The following is a 21,351-nucleotide window of genomic DNA, read 5'->3' as shown; positions in this document are numbered from 1 at the left end:
AAAGAAAAGCTTTCAAGAGCAAAGGAAGAGCTTACATCGAGTTCAACTTTTACTTCCTATGTAATAAATGGAAATCTACTGTGCTTAAGCACAAGAGGTCAGGCGGAATCCTACATGGAATGACGTCAGAAACGCATGTACAGGCCGGCTCTGTAGAGCCTTAAAGTGAATGGTAAGGAGTTTAGTTTTACTCCAAGAATAAAGAAAAGTCTTGGAGAGTTTTAAGAAGGAGAGTGACCTAATCAGACTTCAATTTTTATAAAGATTACTCTAGCAGCAAAAAAAGAAAAAGAGAGAGAGGATTGTAGCAAGTCATGAATGTAAGTAGAAAAAGCCGGGGAAATGGATTAAAGTTTTCCATGTGAGATATAATCGTAGCTTGAATTAAGATGATAGTAGAAGAGAGGGAGAAGGAGTGACTAGATCATAGATATGGCTTGGAGCTAGAGTCAAAAGAAACTGCTTTTGGACTGCAAATGACGGAAGAGGAAAAAGGAGGAAGCTGAGATTTTGGGCTTGAAATATTGGATCAATGGTTGTGCAATTCACTCACATTCACAAACATAACAAGGGTGTTAAAGGTTCAGGACGGGGCTTAACCAGACCCTGGAGATCACTCCAGACAGTCATTTTGGAAAATGATATTTGAAAAAACCACATACATAGCATTTATAGCCATACCGCTTAACTAGTTAACTTAGGAAAGGATTACAATTAAAGATCAGAGACCCAAAGATCAAAACGTGGAGGCCCTTGGACATTACAGGGTTTTGTTAGAAAGGAGGTGCCAGCAGTACACAGTGAGTTAGGAAGGAAGCCAAAGGAAAATACATGAACTATTGAAAAAACAAGTTTTAAGAAGAATGAAATGGTGAACTGTAGCAAATGCTGCCGTGAGAGCCAGTATGGTGAAGACAGAAAACGAATTACTGATTTGGCTGCTTTCTTTCCTGGAATGACTCTCTTCTCTATTTTTTATCAATTCAAATGATTCATCCTTGAAGACATTGTTAAGTCCACATTGCCTTCATTTACCACTTGAGCTTAACGCAAAGAAAAAGTATTGGAGCTTACTAAAGAATATCTCACATCCTTTACTTCACAAATTTGTTCAAGAAACATACTTTTCCTTAGGTTAGAAATGATTCAGCAAATTTTATTTTCTTACGCAAGTATGTAAAGAAAAAGCCAAGGAAAGCCATTGACAAAGTTTCTCAAATGTATCTGCTTAAAATATGAGTTTGGGCCATTTACATTAGATTTGGTTACCCAAAAAAACAATTAATGAAGTCTTAAGTAGTAAGTTAATTATCATTATACCAGTTTGTTTATTGAAACGTTCTTAATTAATTGAATTGCCTACAACAAACATTCTAACTAATTGAACTTCTATTAACAATCATATTTTGAGTAAATTCCATTACCAATAACAATTATGTAAAGGAAGCTGTTCAGTAGTTAGAGCCTCAAGGCTAAGATTACATGTCATAGAGGATAAAAACAAAACTTGAATAGTTTAAAGGAGAAAAAAACTTTTATTTTTAGCAATATTGTGTACATAGTCTGTTGAAAAATCTTTCAATAGTCACACCGAGAACAGCAGCATAAAATAAATACACATTTTTAATGCACTGTTAAGATTAAAATAATAATTTATTAAAATTCCAAAGGCTAGGGAGAGAGGGAGAAAGTAAGGGAGTGAGGGAGGGTGTGAGGGAGGGGGAGACAGAGAGAGGAGAGAAAGAGAGAGAATAAGAAGAATGTTTAGATGCTGCTGACAGTATGGTCCTTCTGCAAGTGTTTGTTGATTTCAGTAGCCAAGAGGCTGGAGTTTTAAGGACAAAATGAAACAGGAGACCAGGCCTTGGGTGCATGGCAGAGTACTAGACCTGAAGCTCCTATCTAAACAAGGAAGTGGACCTCTGAAAAACTGCACTCCAGAAAACTATATAGAAGAAAATACATCACTAAATGGCAAAGGGAGACAAAAAGAAAGCTTTTCTGCCTTTCCCAGGGCTTCGTTTAAATAAAGATAAAGATTTCCATGAATATATATATAGATAAAATGTTATAGATACACACACACACACACTCACACAGATACACAGGCCTGAAAGTGACACAAGTTTGTAATTTAAAGCTTATCTACCTACATAGTCTGAGATATCTCAAGTTGAGAACTTAATATGATGTGGTTCTGGAATGGCAGACACCAAGATACTAAGCTGAAATACTAATATTCTCTTGATGCGCAAGAAGTCAGATTAAAATCCCAAGAATTCCTATAGGTAAAGACTCAGAAACCACTAACTCAAAAATCAAAATTACTGCACACATGAGAACAAAACTTACCACAAAGGAAAATTTACCAAAACAAAAAAAGAAAAATTAGATACTTATATTCTAGATAAAATTAACATGTTAAAATAGGAATGAAATCACCCAAGTTAGAGTTCTAAAGTACAAGTATTAACTGGGAAGGGAGCAGAAATATTAATTAACTTTAAAGATTAATAAGTAGGCATACTAGCATTTTAAAGGAAACAATCATAGTAATAGATATAGAATATAGAGATCTAGATAGATATAGATATTCCATACAGTAAGATAAGAAATTATATGTAAAAAATAAAATTGAACCAATCCAAAGCAAGACAGTAAAAATGTAAATCATTGTAAAAATAAGGTAATTAGAACGTGAAAAACAAGTTACTAGTAAATAAAAATCTAAGCATATCAATATCACAGTATAAGAAAATGATGTAAACATTTTTCTTTTTAAAGAAAAATGCTAAACATGCTAAAAGAAAACAAAAGCCAGGCCCTAACCTTTGGCCATATATTAGACTATAAACCCTTTTAAAATACGATTAGAGCCTTTTTTTCTTTTCCCAAACGTAAGGGAAACTTCTGAAAGTGTTTCAGAGTAAGGTGCAATGACCTAAAACCAGAACATAAAACAATAAACAGTACATAATGCAAAAGGAGGGTTGCCAAAAAGGAAAGTGATAACATAAGCATTTACATCTCAAGTCTAAAGTTCAACCTGCTATCAAGTGGAGGGATATGGACCTCAGAACCCAACTTATATCTTGGATGTTTGAGTGGGAATAAGGTGGTCCCAGATCAGCAGTAGCCCTTGGTAACTGGCAGAATCCAATGGAAATTCACCCTGGAGGAAAGTTTCTCCCACGAAGGCTTCCAAATATTGAAAGATTAAGTCTCATCAAAATATGATATTTCAATAAAATATTATGAAACACACAAAGAAATAAGCCTCAGTAGTCAAAATCAACAACAACAAAAAATATATTTAGATTCCCAGATAAGTCTAATATTGGAAATAAGAGATCCAGAAAACAATTGTTTGAATTTCTTTTTTTTTGCTGAGGAAGATTCACCCTAAGTTAACATCTATTGCCAATCTTCCTCTTTTTTTTTTGCTGGAAGAAGATTCACCCTGAGCTAACATTTGTGCCAATCTTCCTCTATTTTGTATGTGAGTTGCCACCACAGCATGGCTGCTGATGAGTGGTGTAGGTCCACGCCCAGGAACTGAACCCAGGCCACTGAAGTGAAATGCACTGAACTTAATCGCTAGGTCACGGGGCTGGCCCCTGAAATTTTTAAAGAAATAAAATTTGGAAAAAAAAATGAGCAAGGAAAAAGAGATTAACCAAAATTGCCAAGCTGACTTGGAAAAAGGTTTAAATAGAAATTTTATAAATGAAGAATAAATTTGTTAAAACTGTATTCAATAGATAGCTTAAATAGCAGACTAGGTACTGCTGAAAGGATATTAGTAAAGTGGAAAGTAGATTTGAGGAAATTATCCTACAGGAAAATTTGGTATAAAGGTCAAAAACATAAAGGTGAGAATAAGAACATATTACATAGTTCTAGTAAGTCTGCCAGACCTAGAACTAAAGAAAATGTAGAAAAAGCAATATTTGCAGGAAAATGACTGAAAATTTTCCATAATTGATAAAATACATGAATTAATAAATATAGAAAGCACAATATATCAAACATAAAATATAAATAAAGCTGCAAATAGATAATTAAAGCTTGAATGTATTATGGACAAAAGGAAGTTCTTAACAGAAGTCAAAGATTAAAAAAAAAAAGATCTACAAAGTACTAACAATTTAGTCTGTAAACAAAATTCTCAAAAGTACAATGGAAGCTAGAAGAGAGAATAATAGTACCATCACATGGCTGAAAGGAAACAATAGCCAATCCAGAATCCAGAATTTTCTATTTATCTAGAAAAATTAACATTTATGTGTGAAACAGAGATATTTATGTACAAAGAGAGAAAAATAAATGATCATCAATAGGCATTGACTAAGTAAATTTCTAAAAGATGTGCTTTAGTGAAGAAAAAAAATGAACATAGAAATAGTTTTGATATAAAAGAAAAACTATAACCAAATAAATGAATAAATAAGTAAGCAATTCTAAACAATCTGTGTCCATAAAATGAATATGATATTATCAACTTATTAGGTTAAAAGAGAAATGATGCATAAACTGGACAAAAACAGTATGTAAATTAATGTGTAAATTGAAGGGCATGCATTTTCCTAGCAGTACATTTTATTTTCAAGTCAATTATACATTTTAAAAAATATCTTACTCACATATATTTCCTCATTCCTTCTACTTTCAGCAAGTCTGAAAGGAGACATGTGAATTAGTATGCAGTTATTACAGTTCTCCATTCTTGTATTTTCAGGAAACAAAGTATTAATTGATTTCAGACTTTGTTAAACCTACAAGGTAAAATAAAAAAGCAAATCACTAAAAAGAAAACGACTAATTGGAAATCAGTAGAGAAATGCTGAATATCAAAAATAAAGAACAAAACAAGAATAAAAAATAATAGAAATAGCACAAACAGAAAGCACGAAGAGACTAGAAACGAGTGCAAATTTATTAATTATATTACATGTAAAGTAAATAAAATAGGTCTTCAAATACAAAGACAAATAATAACAAAAACTCCAGCTATTTGCAGTTTAAAAGAGACATAATGAGGGGCCGGCCCGGTGGTGCAAGTGGTTAAGTGCGCACGCTTCGCTGCGGTGCCCTGGGGCTTGCTGGTTCAGATCCCAGGCGCACCGACGCACCACTTGTCAAGCCATGCTGTGGCAGCATCCCACATAAAGTGGAGGAAGATGGGCATGGATCTTAGCCCAGGGCCAGTCTTCCTCAGCAAAAAAAAAAAAAAAAAAGAGGAGGATTGGCAGATGCTAGCTCGGGGCCGATCTTCCTCACAAAATAATAAATAAATAAAATAAAATAAAAGAGACATAACTAAAGCAAAAGGACTCAGCCATATTTATTGAAAGTAGGAGTAAGAAAACATATGCCGGCCAAATACTTTAAGAAAAAAGAATAATGGTGACTTCAAAATAAAAGGCATTGTTAGGAAAATCATGCCCTTCAAAATATCAACAGTTTCAATACAACAAAAGTAATAGTAATTCTGAATTTGCATATACCTAGTATAATAATAATCTCAAAATATATAAAACTAAATCTCACGGAACTACAAGAAGAAATTGTTAAATTCACCAGTAATGTGGGTGATTTCAAAACACGACTCAAAATTATCAATAGGTAAAATATAACAATATCACCATGCATTAGAAAATACACATTCTTTCCTTTTTACAAGAGATGACAGTGTATTAAGACATAGGGCAAATTTTAGACGTCAATGAATTGATCTCATGCAAATCACATCTCCTGACTGCAATACAATTAAATTAGAAATCTTTACAACACACAAGAAAAATTTTTTTGAAAATTAAGAATCACGTGTCTGAATAATTTGTAGGTCTTAGAACAAAATAGAGTTTAGTTCCTCCTTAACTTGGCCGTTTTGGTGACTTCCCAGAGGGTCCAGAAAGAAATCAATTAGAAAGACTGACTGAGCCAGACCTGATGGCCTAGCGGTTCTAGTTTGGCACGCTCTCTTTCAGCCACCTGGGGTTCGGTTCCTGGGTGCAGAACCACACAACTTATCTGTTAGTAGTCACACTATGGTGGTGGCTCACATAGAAGAACCAGAAGAACTTACAACTATACAACTTACAATTGTACTGGGGCTTTGAGGGAGAAGCAGGAAGACTGGCAACAGATGTTAGCTTAGGGCAAATCTTCCCCTGCAAAAAAAAAAGAATGAAAAGAGTGACTGAGCACTGGGTCAGAAAACATAGTTTTGAGTGGGCCAGAAAAGATGGGGAAACCTCCAGCAGTGGTGAGGTGACCAGTAGGCTGTGGCTGTCTGGGTGCCCCTCCTACAATGATCCCCATTTCAGTAAATGATACCAGCATCATCCGGTCACTCAGGCCTCAAACCCTGGATCATTTGGACTCCTCTTTTTCTCTCACACCCCACTTCTAATCCATCAGTCAACTCTGTTGACTCTCCTTTCTAAATGTAGGCAGAATCATGTCTCAGGACCACCACCTCAGTCCAAACCACTGTGATCTCTGCCAGGACCACTGCGGTAACGTGCTAAGTGGTCTCCCTAAGTGTGTGTGTGTGTTGCATATTCCCTGGAATGTTATATATTTCAGCAACTGGCTTGTGGAGGTCATCCAGAAGGGGAGAGAGACAGATAAATACAAATACGGTAGCAAAAAGTAATATTTTTTAAGACTAGAATACTAACTTATAAACAAACATAAAAAGTAGTCTTTAATTTTGTTTAGTAAAGCCACTGTATCTCAGCAGGAATTATATGAAAATTATCCAGGCGTCTTCTACTTTATTACTAAAATCTCTTCATAAAATAATTCTCACATAATTTTTATAAAAATTTGCATCGTTCAGCAGTAAAATAGAAATGGCCGCGTTTTGGTTTGAGGTATTCTTATCTGATGATTGTTATTGAAATAGGGGGTATTTTCAGAGAAATCTAGCTATTTTTCTAGGCTTTATTATTTTAAGGAAAAGGTGGGTTTCATTTTTTTGATAGCATTTAATCAGAGTGAGAGCATAATCATTGGATATTGGCATCCATAAACATACAACTACTTTGCCCTTAAAATTAAAAAAAAGATTTTTTTAACATCTGTTTGCTGAGATATAAAATATCCTATGCCTTCCCCAAAAATGTGTGAAAATTACTTGTAAAATATTTAGTTTCATCTAAATTTCTAGAGTTATAAGATTAAAACTAGTGTAAACTGAAATCAAGCTCTATTTGTGTGGTGTTTTTTTGTTGTTACATGAAAATCGTTCCAAATACATTTTCTGGGAACAAGTTTTCATATTGTAATTTTGGACATATTTCCCCACTCATTCTTAAAATGAATTGTAGTTCCTCCAAGGACCACTAAATAAATGAAGCCAGTTTATAAATTTTTCAGAAATTCCTCAGAGTCCCAAATATATTTAGTCATTTGTTTTGTCTAAGCTTTTTAATTCTCCTTGAAACAAAGAGAAACAGCAGAGACTGCTTTGCCAAATAGCTCTTTGCTATTTGAAACTCTTTTCTGGTGAACTAGAATAGTTTTTAAAGTGAGTGTGTATTTAGAGATAATTAATGAATACTATAATATTTTGATGAATAAAGATGGAAATAATTAACAATAAAATGCTTTGTGCCAAACACTACACAGCAGGACCATAAGTAGGATCATGTAATAGATTCAAATAATGGGACCCTCTAAGCACTACGCTCTTAAATTTTCCAACAGATCCAGAGCAGGAGACAAAGGGTTTTTTTTTCCAACTTTATTTAGGTATAGCTGACAATTAAAAATTGTATGTATTTGGGGCTGGCCCCGTGGTGTAGTGGTTAATTTCGGCATGCTCCGCGTCAGCAGCCTGGGTTCATGGGTTTGGATCCCTGGCATGGACATACACCACTTGTCAGCCATGCTGTGGTGGCAACCGACATACAAAGTAGAGGAAGATTGGCACAGAAATATTAGCTCAGGGCAAATCTTCTTCAGCAAAAAAAAAAATTGTAGGTATTGAAGGTGTTCAGTCTGATGTGTTTTTTTTTAATTATCTTGAGCACTTTTTAAAATTGAGGTCTCATTGGTTTATAACTGTGTAAATTTCAGGTGTACATCATTATATTTCAGCTTCTTCTAGAGACTGTATCATGTTCACCACCAAAAAGTCTAGTTTCCATCTGTCACCATACATATGTGCCCCTTTACCCCTTTTGCCTTTGATATACCTATACATTGTGAAATAGTCAACACAATCAAGCTAATTACCATATTTATTACCTCATGCAGTTACCATTTTGTGCATGTGTATGTAGTGAGAACACTTAAGATCTAATCTCTTAACAAATTTCACGTATACAATACAGTATTATCAGCTATAGTCACATCGTCATACGTTAGATCTCCAGAACCAATTTACCTTGCATAACTGAAACTTTGTACCACTTGGACCAATATCTCCCCATTTCCCACATCCCTCAGCCCCCTGCAAGCAATGTTCTATTCTCTGTTTCTATGAGTTTGACATTTTCTGATTCTACATACAAGTGAGACCATGCAGTATCTACCTTTCTGCATCTGGCTTATTTCACTTAGCATAATATTCTCCAGGTTCATCCATGTTGTCACAAATGGCAGGATTTCATTCCCTTTTTAAGATTGAATAATATTCCATTATTCCATATATATTCCACACACCCACATATATATATATATATCACATTTTCTTTATCTATTCATTTGTTGACATTTACGTTGTTTCCACTTCTTGGCTATTGTGAATAACGGTGAAATGAATACGGAAGTGCAGTTATCCCTTCGTGAAACTGATTCATTTCCTTTGGATATATACCCAGAAGTGGAATTGCTGGATCATACGGTATTTCTATTTTGAATTTTTTGAGGAACTTCCATACTGTTTTCTACAATAACTGTACCAATTTACATTCCCATCTACAGTGAACTAGGGTTTCCTTGTCTCCACATCTTTGCCAACACTTATTATTTCTCATTTTCTGATGATACCCATTCTTAGAGATGAGAGATGTTATCTCATTGTGGTTTTGATTTATATTTCCCTGATAATTAGTAAAGTTGAGCACCTTTTCATATATCAAGGTTTATTTTTCTACTAAGTCAGTTCATGGTTGATTCTAATGATACTAATGGAGAAGGTCATCTTTCTTACCTTAAAGTCAACTTTAGAATGCATACACTGAAAATGAAGAGTGGACAAGAAATTCAAAACTAGCACATTGATCCCATATATGGTTTGTGGATTCATTCTTCTTATTTTTCGTTACTGTAAACCACATTAACCCTTTCAGGAAATAAAATATGGTAACTAAAGTACTATCACTTTTTTTAAGTGTGAGTACAATATTGGAATGAAAACACTTGAAGGAATGTGATATCCTTTAGCATAAATGCAAAATTGGAAGTTTGGACTGAATCATTAAGATATAATAGATAATGAGTGATAAAAAGAAGATTTTCATGCAAAATTTTACAAACTAATATCACAAATCTGAAATTTCCTCACCTTATCAAAGATTTAAAATGGTCGAAAGTTTGAATATTGAGAGAGAACACGACCAAGGATTTCCTAGGAAAGCACTCTTCTGTGAGTACCTCCATTTTCAGTGGGGAGTACCTGACCCAATTTTACAACTAGTGAAAGAGCTTTCGACAGGACGGGTAAGAGAACTTGACATGTGTCCCCAAGAGTTAGGCAACTGATGTCTGATTTCAACATGGAAAAGCTAAAAGCAGAGTTGATTTTACATTCTGTTTTGGTCATAGAACAAAGGAGAGTTGCTGTTGTATTCAAATCAGCCTGTACCAGAGAGTTTTGGGGCAAAATGATCATTTGCCTTTAGGCAGATACATTCAACAGAGCTGAACTGAAGTCATTATAATCATCTGATAGAGCAGTCAGGAGGACAATGGGAGCACTAGAGAAAGAGCCTAGACGGAGTAGGCCCTGGAAAACAAAAGGTCAAGGGGAAAGCTGCATGTCCATGGAAAACGAATCCCCTGGGTTTCATGTGGAGACAAGGAAACCCTAGTTCACTGCAGATGGGAATGTAAATTGATATAGTTATTACAGAAAACAGTATGGAAAAGTGTAATTGAGAGATTCCACACGCACAAAAACAGAATCGCCTTTAAACATCTGCCAAACTTAAAGAGGACAAGACCACGTTCACAGTTCTGCTTGATTAAGAACTTTCCTGACGGATTTTCCATTCTCTCTGTCTCTCTAACATTCGGACCCTGAGTGGTCAAGATGAGGGAGACTGGGTGGAAACACAAGGCAAGACAGAAGAAAAAGTTGACCACACTTCTTGTCCAGCAGTAGACCCCAGCAAGGGGAGAGATGTATAATTGTCTTAAATAAAGTAGGAAATGTGGGTTGCTACATGGTTCTAGATGTCCTTAATGACTTAATTGAGGCTATATTTACGCTTTAAAACAACTGTGCACTTTTTTATTATGAATGAGCAGAAAAGCATGAAATTATCTTAATCTAAAGGTAGAAGTAGTAGTTAGTACTTCATAAATATATTTCAAAGGATGATTATAGAAAAATAATGTATAAAATTGCTTCTGAATATATCCTGAGTGCTGATCATTTAATTTGTCAGATATGTAGGCATGTTTGTTTATATATTTGTGTATATTTTTCTACACAATACAAAAAGTGTTATTGGCATTGGTACATTAGAAGCGTTAACATGAACTGATGGTTTCAAGGATCTCATGTTTTCTCTGTCACTAATACATAGCTAGATTTTTTTTAAATCATTATACTTAATGTGCATAGCTAGCTACGAGATTTTGTGCACCTCTTATGCCAAGATTTCATTCTTTTACACCAAAAGAAATCAGGTCACTCTGAAGAGTAGTTGACCTCAGATCTTGAAGCTGGAAAAATATAAAATGTGCATGAAATATTTATTTATATCTCAAAAATTAACTTCTGGAGTAGTATTGGAAATAACAGCGGCTTTCTGGAAAGAACTTCCACGACCAAAGAAATGAGAATTTGAGCATAAACAAATTCTCTCTCCCTCTTCCTCTTATAATTTCAAATCTATCAAAGAAGGCTTTAGTTCACGCTGGCACCAAGATAAATTAAAATTTACTCTAAAGAATTCCCCATATATTCTCAAATGTCTTATATCAATCAACACAAACTATTGCAATTTTCTACTCATATTTTCCACATCTTCTAACAAATAATAGAAAAATGGAACGAGAAATGAGAAGAAATATATGGATTAAATTTTACATAATTTAAGTTTATTTACTATTTTTAAATAAGGTTATATCAGGACATAAGCATTAGGCTATGTTAACTGTCTAAAATCAGAGCCACCAAATGTGGACCTGTTATCAAGATTCCAGCCTCCTTACAGTTTCTTGAACATGCCAAGCCTGTTATCAATTCAGGGAATTGGCACCAGCTCTTTTCTAGGCCCGGAATGTATTCCCACAAATATTTTTCAGTCTCTCATTTTTTTCAGGTCTCTGCCCAAATGTTCCTTTCTTATGAAAATCTACCCTAAAAAGCCTATTAAAAAATACCTATAACTAACCCATTGTTCTTCTTTACATTATTAGTTCACCTTGAAATTGCATTACAAATGTAGTAATTTTTAATTTCTTGTTTATTTTCTTTTTTCCCTATTAGAATATAAGCTTAATGAGAGAGGGGATTTTGTTTGTTTTCTTCATGTTTGAGTTCTAATTGCCTAAAATTGGTGCATAGGTTCTCAATAACTACTTGTTGAGCAACTGAGTAAATGAGCTCTCTCAGAAAGTCATGCTTAATCCTAATCAATTTTGTCAGGCTACTCAAAATTGTGTCCTTACATGTGCACCTGTTGAGACTATATAATACTACAAAATGGGTTCCTGCTTCATAAAAAGATAAATAAAAAGCAATCATATTCAATTATAGGAGGTGGAAATATGAGGATGAATTTGATGGCCAGCCTTCGTCTTGCATAGATAGATAAAACTCACATAATTTTTCCACTGATTAGATATAGGGAAAAGAAATACTAACAGGTAGATATAGGCATAAACACATCTATACAACTCTGTCTGAGGCCTCTCTCTTAATTTGGAAAACAAATCAGAGAAACAAATCATGTAGAAAAGAAGTTCAGGAAGATATATAAAATATACACCCTACTTTCTTCATTTGAATTGGGAACCTTAGAATTCTGGTGACATTCTTGTTGGCATCCATTTGTATCAGCCTCTGTGATGTGTAACCCAAGTAGGAACTTTGTTCTGACTATGGATGTAGGAACTTAAAGGTCATGCCTGGCTGTGTCATGTGGTATCAGCAGAAAGCAGCAGTGAAACAGGGCCACACAGATTAAGGAAAGCAACTCCTCGTCTGCATTTTATCATTTTTAATACTAATTTCAGTATTTCTCTTTTTTACGCCATAACACTCTTTGTAATTAATCTTAGCTCATGAAGTTCTAAAAAAATAGAATGATAACTTCCTTGTTATGAAAGTTACATTTGCTTTGCCTAAAGATTATGCATCAGTTTAGTTAGTTCTTATCCTTCGGAAGCCTTGAGTAAGAACATAAACACTCCCAAATATCTACAAAAGTAGTTTCGTATCAAAAATCAATGTAACATACTCTGAGTGTTCTGAGCTCAACCGATTATGGAAAACTGTCTTCTTCTGACGAAGTAATCTGTATCTAGATTTTGTCACCATGGTAAAAACAGCTTCCTCTAAATTTCTTTTACAAGGAAGCTGGTACTTCAGAAATGATGTTCACTTCTCTTCAGAGAAAAATACATCTTTTGAAAACGATTTTTTTCTTTCAAAAAGAACCTGCTGCTCAAAATTTCTTAAACTACATTCAATTATTTTTTTTAATTTCCTTTTTCAACTGTTGGTGTGAAAAGATAATTTAGTGTCATAAGTAGTCTATAAGAAAATGAACACAGACTGTGATCTAAATCAGTAATAAGTGAATTTTATATTAAAGTATCAATTTGATATGTTTGAAAGTAAAATGTTTCTGAAAAATGAGTTGATTAAACTAATAATAAAATATAAAATATAAAAGGAAAATATAAATTTTCCTTATAATAAATATTCACTTTCTTAGCAAGTTTTACCATTTTTTTTAGCTTGATATCATCTGGCAACTTAAACACTTAAAATTTAAGCTTTCGATTTGGTCAACAATGCATGGATGGCCACCTAGAGGCAGAATCAGGCCTCCTGAGAAAACCTTGCCTGCTGTTCCCCTGCTCCTTCCATTACAATGAGCACTCTGAGTCATTCTGAGAGTTAAAACTGAGTGAACAATGATTCTACAAGCAATTTTCAGACATTATTTTTTAGGCATTTTGCAGCTCAAACATAAGGCAGTGTGGTATAGTAAAGAGTTTGGCTTTGAAGTCAGCCAGACTTGGATTTGCCTCTGCCTCTCATTGAGTTTGAGATTTTAGGATCTAATTAACTTTTGAGTCTTTGTTTTCTCATAATAGACATTCTGTGAAAGGTAGTCATCATTACTCCTGACTCAGTAAATGTACAGATCAATTGGAAGACTAGCTTGTGGTTGCTTATATATAACAAAAAGAAACACAGGTAAAATGTAACAGTAGTGAATTGTGAGATAAAAGTAACACAAATATGAAAAGTTAGACAAGATAACCATAGAATTCTTAGAGTAGGATGTGACATTTCAAAGAGAATCAGAGAGATCATTATCGTCTTCTGGATTAACTGACACAAACTGAATCTTCAACAAATTTTATGTTGGATAACAGTATCCTGAGTACTGACTACGTGGTACACACTGCACTGGGCATGAGGTTCAAGGTTAAACCAAATATAATCCTTGTTGTCTGTGGGAGTTAGGACAAGTAAACCAGCAACTCTACTGTAATGAAATAAATCATAGATGTAAGATACGCTAAGCAAGTAGAGAGGAAAGGGTTGGTTAACACTGTGCCTGTACATCTGTGTGTGCTGGTGGTGGGCAGTGCATACGTGTTAATATAGCAAGAGTTAAGGACTAGTGAATGATGAGTTAACAGAGGAGGAGATGCTTAAGAGAGGAATTAAAATTTACCTATAGCATCCTATAATTTTCTTTTGTAACACTTTTCTTGATTTGTAATTTTATAAGTGTGCAATTGTGTATTTAATGCCTATCTTCCCCACTAAACTGCAAGCTCCTAATTAGCTCATGTAAGCTTCTAATTAGCTCACGTCTGTTTTGCCCACTATTATTTACCCTAGCTGAAAAACATTGCAAAGTTTCAAGCCTATCATTAACTCACCAAACTATCATTAATTTGTCCGTTATCACACTGAACAAGCCCTGGGGAGGGTAGGGAAAGAGCTTGCCATTCATGTAAGATGTGCCTGTAGTTAACTCCTCTGCAGGAGGGCCCCTTCAGAGAGCCAGCAGAGAGGCACTGACATTGTCACATGCTGGCCTCATTCTGAGTTCTCTAATCTGCATTTTCTCCAAATTTTATTATCACAAATCCTTCAACCCTGATAATATTGTTAGCTACTTTCCTTATATCAAAGTAGAACTTAACCTCACGTTGTCTCTTTTTTAATGCAAAGTGACCACAAGATATACTGATTGATATTCTGCCCACTGGGAGAATTTATCTTTTCAACAGGCCTTCAGAGACATTTCTGAGTCTGGCTCAGTAATTCCAGAGCAATCCAATTCTGACTTGTGTTAGCATATTAGGCAGAGCCATTTGCTACAAAGTTTTCCCCTTCTTGGTCATCTGACACAAGGAACATTCCATGTTGCTGTGTGTTGAAGGAGGAATGGGAGTGTAGCAGAAGTAGGGCAAGAGAATTCTGAATCATTTGCTTACAGAACTTTCTTACATCTTCAGAACATTGGGTACCCTATCTGGAATATGCCACTTCTAATCTATAATGTACTGTTGCTGATTGTGCCCAACCTCACGGCATGGTGGCTCAGTTTGTATTCATTTCATGATAGGAAGCTAGGCTCACAAGGCCATATGGTATACCCTGCGGATCAAGTCAGGACAGATTTGGAGTTTTTTGTTATACAGATAAAAAGGAACTTAGAAACCTAGCCATATGTTTTGGTCCTAATCCCTCAGGACCTGTTAACCCCCACCAAAGAGTCCTGCCAATCAAAACGTTTTCATTACCATTCCAGCCTCCACTGGATATCAAGGGGCTTTATCCTCCTTGTTTTGGGGAATAAAGTACTGATTCTGGTCCTGTGTCCCCCTAGAATCCCAAAGTCCTTCTTGAAATCAGAAAGCCCATTTCAATAGCAGCATCATCCATATTATCATTATTGTAGCATTTATCAAATATACTGATGCTCTCCTCACCAATGCATTTATTATTGTCTTTTCACAAGGCAAGCTTAGACAGTTACAGAAGGTATATCCACTCCAACATTTCTAGCAACTTATAACTTGGCTTCTGGATTCTGATTCAATACCGTTCAAGTCTAAGTTGCTTGGAGCATTTTTAATTGCTTCTTGTTCTCCCACTTTATGATTTTACGGCTAAACCCTGAAATTAAACCACAGTGAATGAAGATGATATGTCAGAATGTCTTTGTTGTATTTATATTATTGAAACAGAATATGCAAAACATACCAGTGCTGACAACTTTTTATGAATTAAATTCATTTTCTCCCTCATATCATTTCTCCTTCAATCTTCCTCACCTTAATAAACGGTAATATAATTCACCAGTTTCTCACACTAAAATCATCAGTGTTCTTTTTTTACCTTACATTCCATCAGCAAGTCACATTGACTCTACCTCCAAAAGTTATACTGAATCCAATCATCTCTCTTCCATTTTCCCTTGTTGAAAATGGTATGCTGTGAACAGCAGTAGGAGATACCATTTGAAACTGTAAACGGATGGTGTTCTTTTACTGTTCACAGCAATCCAAGCGTTTCCCAGAGCTATCGAATAAAATTCAAATTTTGACCATGACCTACAAGACCCTACATCACCTGGTCTTGCCTATCTCTTGAGCCTCATTTCCAGTGTTTTCTCCCTCTCGCACACTTCAGTGACACTGTCTTTTTTATTATTTTTCAAACTTCCCAAGATTTTCCCCTTTAGTTTTCCTAATGTTGGAGAGACTATTCATTCCCACACATGTCCCCATCCCTCTGCTTTTTCACATGACTCAGGTATCTGCTTAAATTTCACTTTCTCAGAAAGCTCTTCCCTGATTACCTGTCTAAAATATCACAGTGCTTCTTCCCCACCATGTTCTTACCTAATACCCTACTTTATTTTTTCTTAATACTTATAACACAAAAGTATATATATTTTACTTACTATTACAATTTATTGTGTTCCTCCCATAGAGTGTAACCCCAGGAGGGCAGGTACCTTCATGTCTCTCTACTGCTATATCCTCAGCAGCTGGACCAGTGACAGGCACACGAGTTCAATAACTATTTGTTGAATGACTGAAAGAATGAATAAATAAATAAATGATTAATTAATATATTATAGTCAAAGGAAAATATAAAAAGTTTCTGAACTAAGGCAGTGAGAATTAGAATGGAAGAGAGGGAACACAAAATATTGCACATTGACGACTCTGTAAATTATAAGATACAAAGATAGAGAGAATAGTGAACAATATCTTACATTTTTGGCCTTTATTTCTAGGAGGATAATGGCGGTTTTATCCGAGGAATGACAACATAGATTATGAACAGATTACCAATTTTTGTGTGTGAGTTGAAATGGTAGCTTTGAAGTTGAAGAAAGATAAAATAGTCAATTGGAGAAGAGTGAGATTACTCTTAATAATTTAAAGTTCAGGTAAACTTCTGCAAGTTAATCATTATAAAAACCAGGAAAATATTTCATGTGTCCTGTTTATGTAAACAACTCAATATATGCAGTATGCTCAGTGATGGTAACATATCAAAAGAATGAAATTGTCAATAGAGGAATGGACAGAATAAGAAAACAGATTTCAGAGAAGCAAAATTCAGCAGTATGGATTCATCACTGTTCGGAAATAAAAAATAATTTGGGGTAATATGAGAAATTTGGCCCCTTGATAGTGTTCTTCCCTTGTGTGAGGTAGGAATAATTTACTAGGCTTCTTCATGAAGTAGATGAAATATCTCTTGCAGGTATCTAGTTCTCTATTCTTTCATTCCGTGGTCATCAGGCAACCTTTTGATCAATAATTAATTTTCACGTATAGTTCAAATACCAGAAAGTGAGCTGCCCTAGCTAGAAATGTGATCACTGGAGTAAATTAATATATTGGAAATATGACTTATTTATCAATCTCTTGTGAGTTTAGTTAGCATGAACCCAATTTTGGCTTGAGAGCTTAAAAAATCCAGATAGTTGAAAAACCCAGTTTCTGGACTTTAAGCAAGGAAGAATATTTTATCTTGGATCTTATAAGCCTGTTTATTGAATTACCAGCCTCGTTATTTAAGCTATCCATACCTACATTTTCTTTCCTATTTCAACAAATTCTGTGACTCTTCACATATTTCAACAATGTCGTAACTGAGGACATAAATTTTCTGTAGAACAATGAATGAATTGTAGAACAATAATGGGAGCTAAGATAATGGAGCTTTGATAATAGTTTAAAAGGAAGGGTCATACAATCCAGAAACTTCTCATCCAAGCAAATCAAATTTGGTGATATTCAATGATGAACTATAGTACTTTTTATTTTCTTCTTCTCCTTAGGTTTTCTTTGGAAAATAAGTGAAATGGTAAAATGTTGGATATAATATTAGCATATACTTAAATTTCGATTATTAACCTTTTGTTCATAGACTTTCATTGTGAACAGTGGTTTATGAATTTGGTCAAAAAATCTTTTTGAATTTTGTCTAAAGTGTTATGACTTAAATGCTCTTTATACAAATTCATACCTAAAATCTCTACCATATCTTAAGTTCCTTAAAATTTATGCTCTATTTATTTATTTATTTATTTGCTGAGGAAGATTCTCCCTGAGCTAACATCCGTGCCAATCTTCCTCCATGTTTTAGTATGTGGGCTACCAGCACAGCATGGCTACTAACAGAACAGTATAGGTCCACACCCGGGGACCGAACATGGGCCGCTGAAGTGGAGTGCGCTGAACTTAACCATTAGGCCACTGGGGCTGGCCCTCTAGTTATTTTTGAATACTACATAGAAATCACAAAAATGTCTAGCATATAACATGTAAAATAATGATTGAGTGTTGATGGCCTGAAAGCTCTGTGTGTCAAGATTTCTTTGATTGCAATTAACAGGACCTAACCTTAACTAACTTAGGCAACATTGGAAGAATGGAGGTAACTCAGTGATTCAAAGAAAAAAGCCATAGAGTAAGGACTTAGAAATAAATAGAATTAGGGCAGCCCTGCAAACCTCAATATATTTGAAAGCATATTATAAAATATGTTAAGATAGAGAAATATCGTTAGTTTACCTTTTTCACCAGTGGTAACACCTTGGAATATTTCATTTTCAATCACAACGCTATTTTTAAAATTTGTTTCTTCTGTTAATTATATCTATATTTCAAATCCATTTATGTTTTGAATAAAATTGTCATAAAAAACAATATCATGTTAAATATGCAGCCTATATATTCCCCTATTACAGAGTGTTTACGACTTTTAGCTTTTATGTGTTACAAAATGAAATAAATGAAGAACAAATTTCTATGCAATAGAAAACAGTGATGCAGCTGTGATAAATGTAGGTTGCAGATAGTCACAATCAATAGTTTAAAGGGGCCATTTATTAGCTTGCAGCAGAAGAAAAGTACTGGATTGGGAAAATAAAAACAATAACTTGTCATTTCCCAAATGGATTGTAATAAGATAAAATATCAAAAGTAAAACCTCAATCATTACTATTGTTTCTTAAGTGTACAGTTAACAAAGGCACACTCATCATATATAACTAAAAGTTATACGCATAAGGGATAACTAGAAAACTAAAATTTTAATAGCAAATAAACCTAAAAGAATTCGCAAAACACATGACAATAAATGCCATTTTTAAATGATAGATTATTAATAGAGCTTTAACGTCTGAAACTTGATTATTGAAAAAGGTATTTTAAACGATCTACACATTGCTATGGCAATAATTTATGTAAAAAATTAAATCCAATGGCATCATAGATATAGTTTGTCATATATAATCTAATGATATTCAGCATAGCTTATATTGGTGTCATTTCTGGTCTCTTTTGATTTATTTTCTCCTCATTTTGGGTCATATTTTCATCCTTCCTTGCTTGCCTGGTAATTTTTGATTGAATACCAGACACATTGAATTTTAGTTTGTTGAGCACTGGATATTTTCACATACCTGAAAATAATCTTGAGTTTGTTTCAACCCAATTAGATTACTTGAAAGTAGTCTGAACCTTGCATCGGGCCAGAGCAATCTTCAATCTTGGGCTCATTTTATTTCACTTACTGAGGCAATACCTTCTCAGTCTTCTACTCAGTGCCCCATGCTTTACATTTTCCCACCTTGGCTTGTGGAACACACACTACTCATTGTTCTGTTTGAGCTCTGGAGATTGTTTTCTCTAAACATGCTTCAGGTGGTTCTTTTCCTAACCGCAGGTATTTTCCTCAAACACAGGTGTTGGTCAGTGCTCAGCTGCATACTGGAGAGAGATTCTCTGCCCATCTCTGAAGCTCTCTTTCTGTACAGCTCACTTCTTACCAGTACTCTGCCCTAAAATTTCTAGCCTTGGTCTCCACAGACTCTCAATGTCATCTTCTCAACTCAGGGTGACAGGCAGACTCCACCTGGGTTCCACTTCTCTGCATTACTGCCAGGAAAGTCTCTTTAGGCAGTTAGCGGGGACACTTAGGATTCACCTTGTTTATATTTTCCTTCTCAGGATTCCCTGTTTTGCACTGCCTCATGTCCAATATCTGAAACCATTATTTTACATCACTTTATTATATAGTGTTGTTTCCTTGTTACTCCATCTTAACTTGACGTCCTAAATAAGGAGTTTTACATCATTTGGAAAACTGTTTTGTGAACAAGTACTTCCACGTACTTTCAACTTCCCTTTGCATTTCTGTTTAGGGTTACATTGGTGTCAAGTAGAATTGACCAGCCACAGCTCTGGGTGCCCTGTACCAGGTCACACACAGGCGAGATCTCAATATGTACATACACACTCCCTGAATGCCTGCTGCAGGGCCAACACCAGCCGGGAAGCCCACCTGGATGTGTTCCTGCTCTACAACTGCACCTTGGCTCACTGTGGATTGATTGACCTCGGCCTGTCAAGAGCACTTCATCCAAGCCACGTACTTCCACGAGTGCTCCGGGAACCCGGGGCCTTGGATCCAGCGCGCGGATCCAAGTCGGCAGGCAGAGCGAATTTTGGATGCGGCACTCTCCCCGGAGCCCCGTGAACAGTGGTGGGCAGACTGCCGCACAGATTACACTTGCAAATCCAGTGGGCACGGCGCCCGGGACCGGAGTCGCGGGAAGAACCGCTGCCCTCCAAGGGCCCAATGCCACTCTGTCCCCCTTTACTTCCCCACCCCTGCTGACCTGTATGAGAAGATCTAGAGCAACTCCTTCAAGGCGAGTGCTGAGCACCAAACAGTGGGCGGGATCTCCAGAAGTGGTTTGAGCCTGCTCAGGGCAGCCCCGATGAGGCCAGGACTCGCCCCTTCGCCAGCCCTGTGCCCGTCTGGGAAATCTGCAACATTCTATCGGCCTTCTCTCTGTTCCTGCCGTTCCTTTCTTGAGAGCCCCTTCTTCTCCCACGCACACTTCTGCTCTCCCACCGGCTGTGGGCCAGGCTGGCTATGGCAGCCTCCTTCCTTGGGCCCTTCCTTAGAAGGAGAAGCGCAGGCTGCGGTGTTGGTGGGACACTGAGGCTCCAGCAGCTGGTCCCTAAGTCTTGCATGTTGGGTTCTAGTCCCCCTCCACTGCTCTGCTTTTCCCTGCCTGGGAGGCAGCGGGGACTGGGAATGCCAAGTTGACCCGCCCCCTCCTGCCTCTAAGGATAATGGGCTATGACGTGGGACCCCACGCCCGTCTCAGCCAGTGCACGCCTAGTCCCTTCCATGGCAGAGCTGATGGCGACTGCCCTGGCCTCCCATCCCGAGATGGTGCCTGCAATAAAATGGTAGTTGACCTTAAAAAAAAGCAAAACAAAACAAAAAATTTTTTTCTAATTTTTTTAAATTAAAAATTAGAAAATTTTTAATTAAAAAAAATTTTTCAAAAAAATAAGTAAAGATGTATTCTCGGCAAGGAAGAACAAAAACTATTGTGTTGTTCTATCCAAAAGAAAGTTTCACGG

General features: G+C 35.8%; 1 pseudogene; it reads left to right on the top strand.

Annotated features, from left to right (window-relative positions):
* Nucleotides 1–19,605: 19,605 nt before the first annotated feature.
* LOC131409994 (sperm-egg fusion protein Juno-like) lies at nucleotides 19,606–20,791 on the top strand (annotated as a pseudogene).
* Nucleotides 20,792–21,351: the final 560 nt, after the last annotated feature.

This window comes from Diceros bicornis, chromosome 9 (assembly GCF_020826845.1).
Source record: "Diceros bicornis minor isolate mBicDic1 chromosome 9, mDicBic1.mat.cur, whole genome shotgun sequence".
Taxonomy (NCBI): domain Eukaryota; kingdom Metazoa; phylum Chordata; class Mammalia; order Perissodactyla; family Rhinocerotidae; genus Diceros; species Diceros bicornis.
This window is presented reverse-complemented; position numbering and strand designations above follow the sequence as displayed.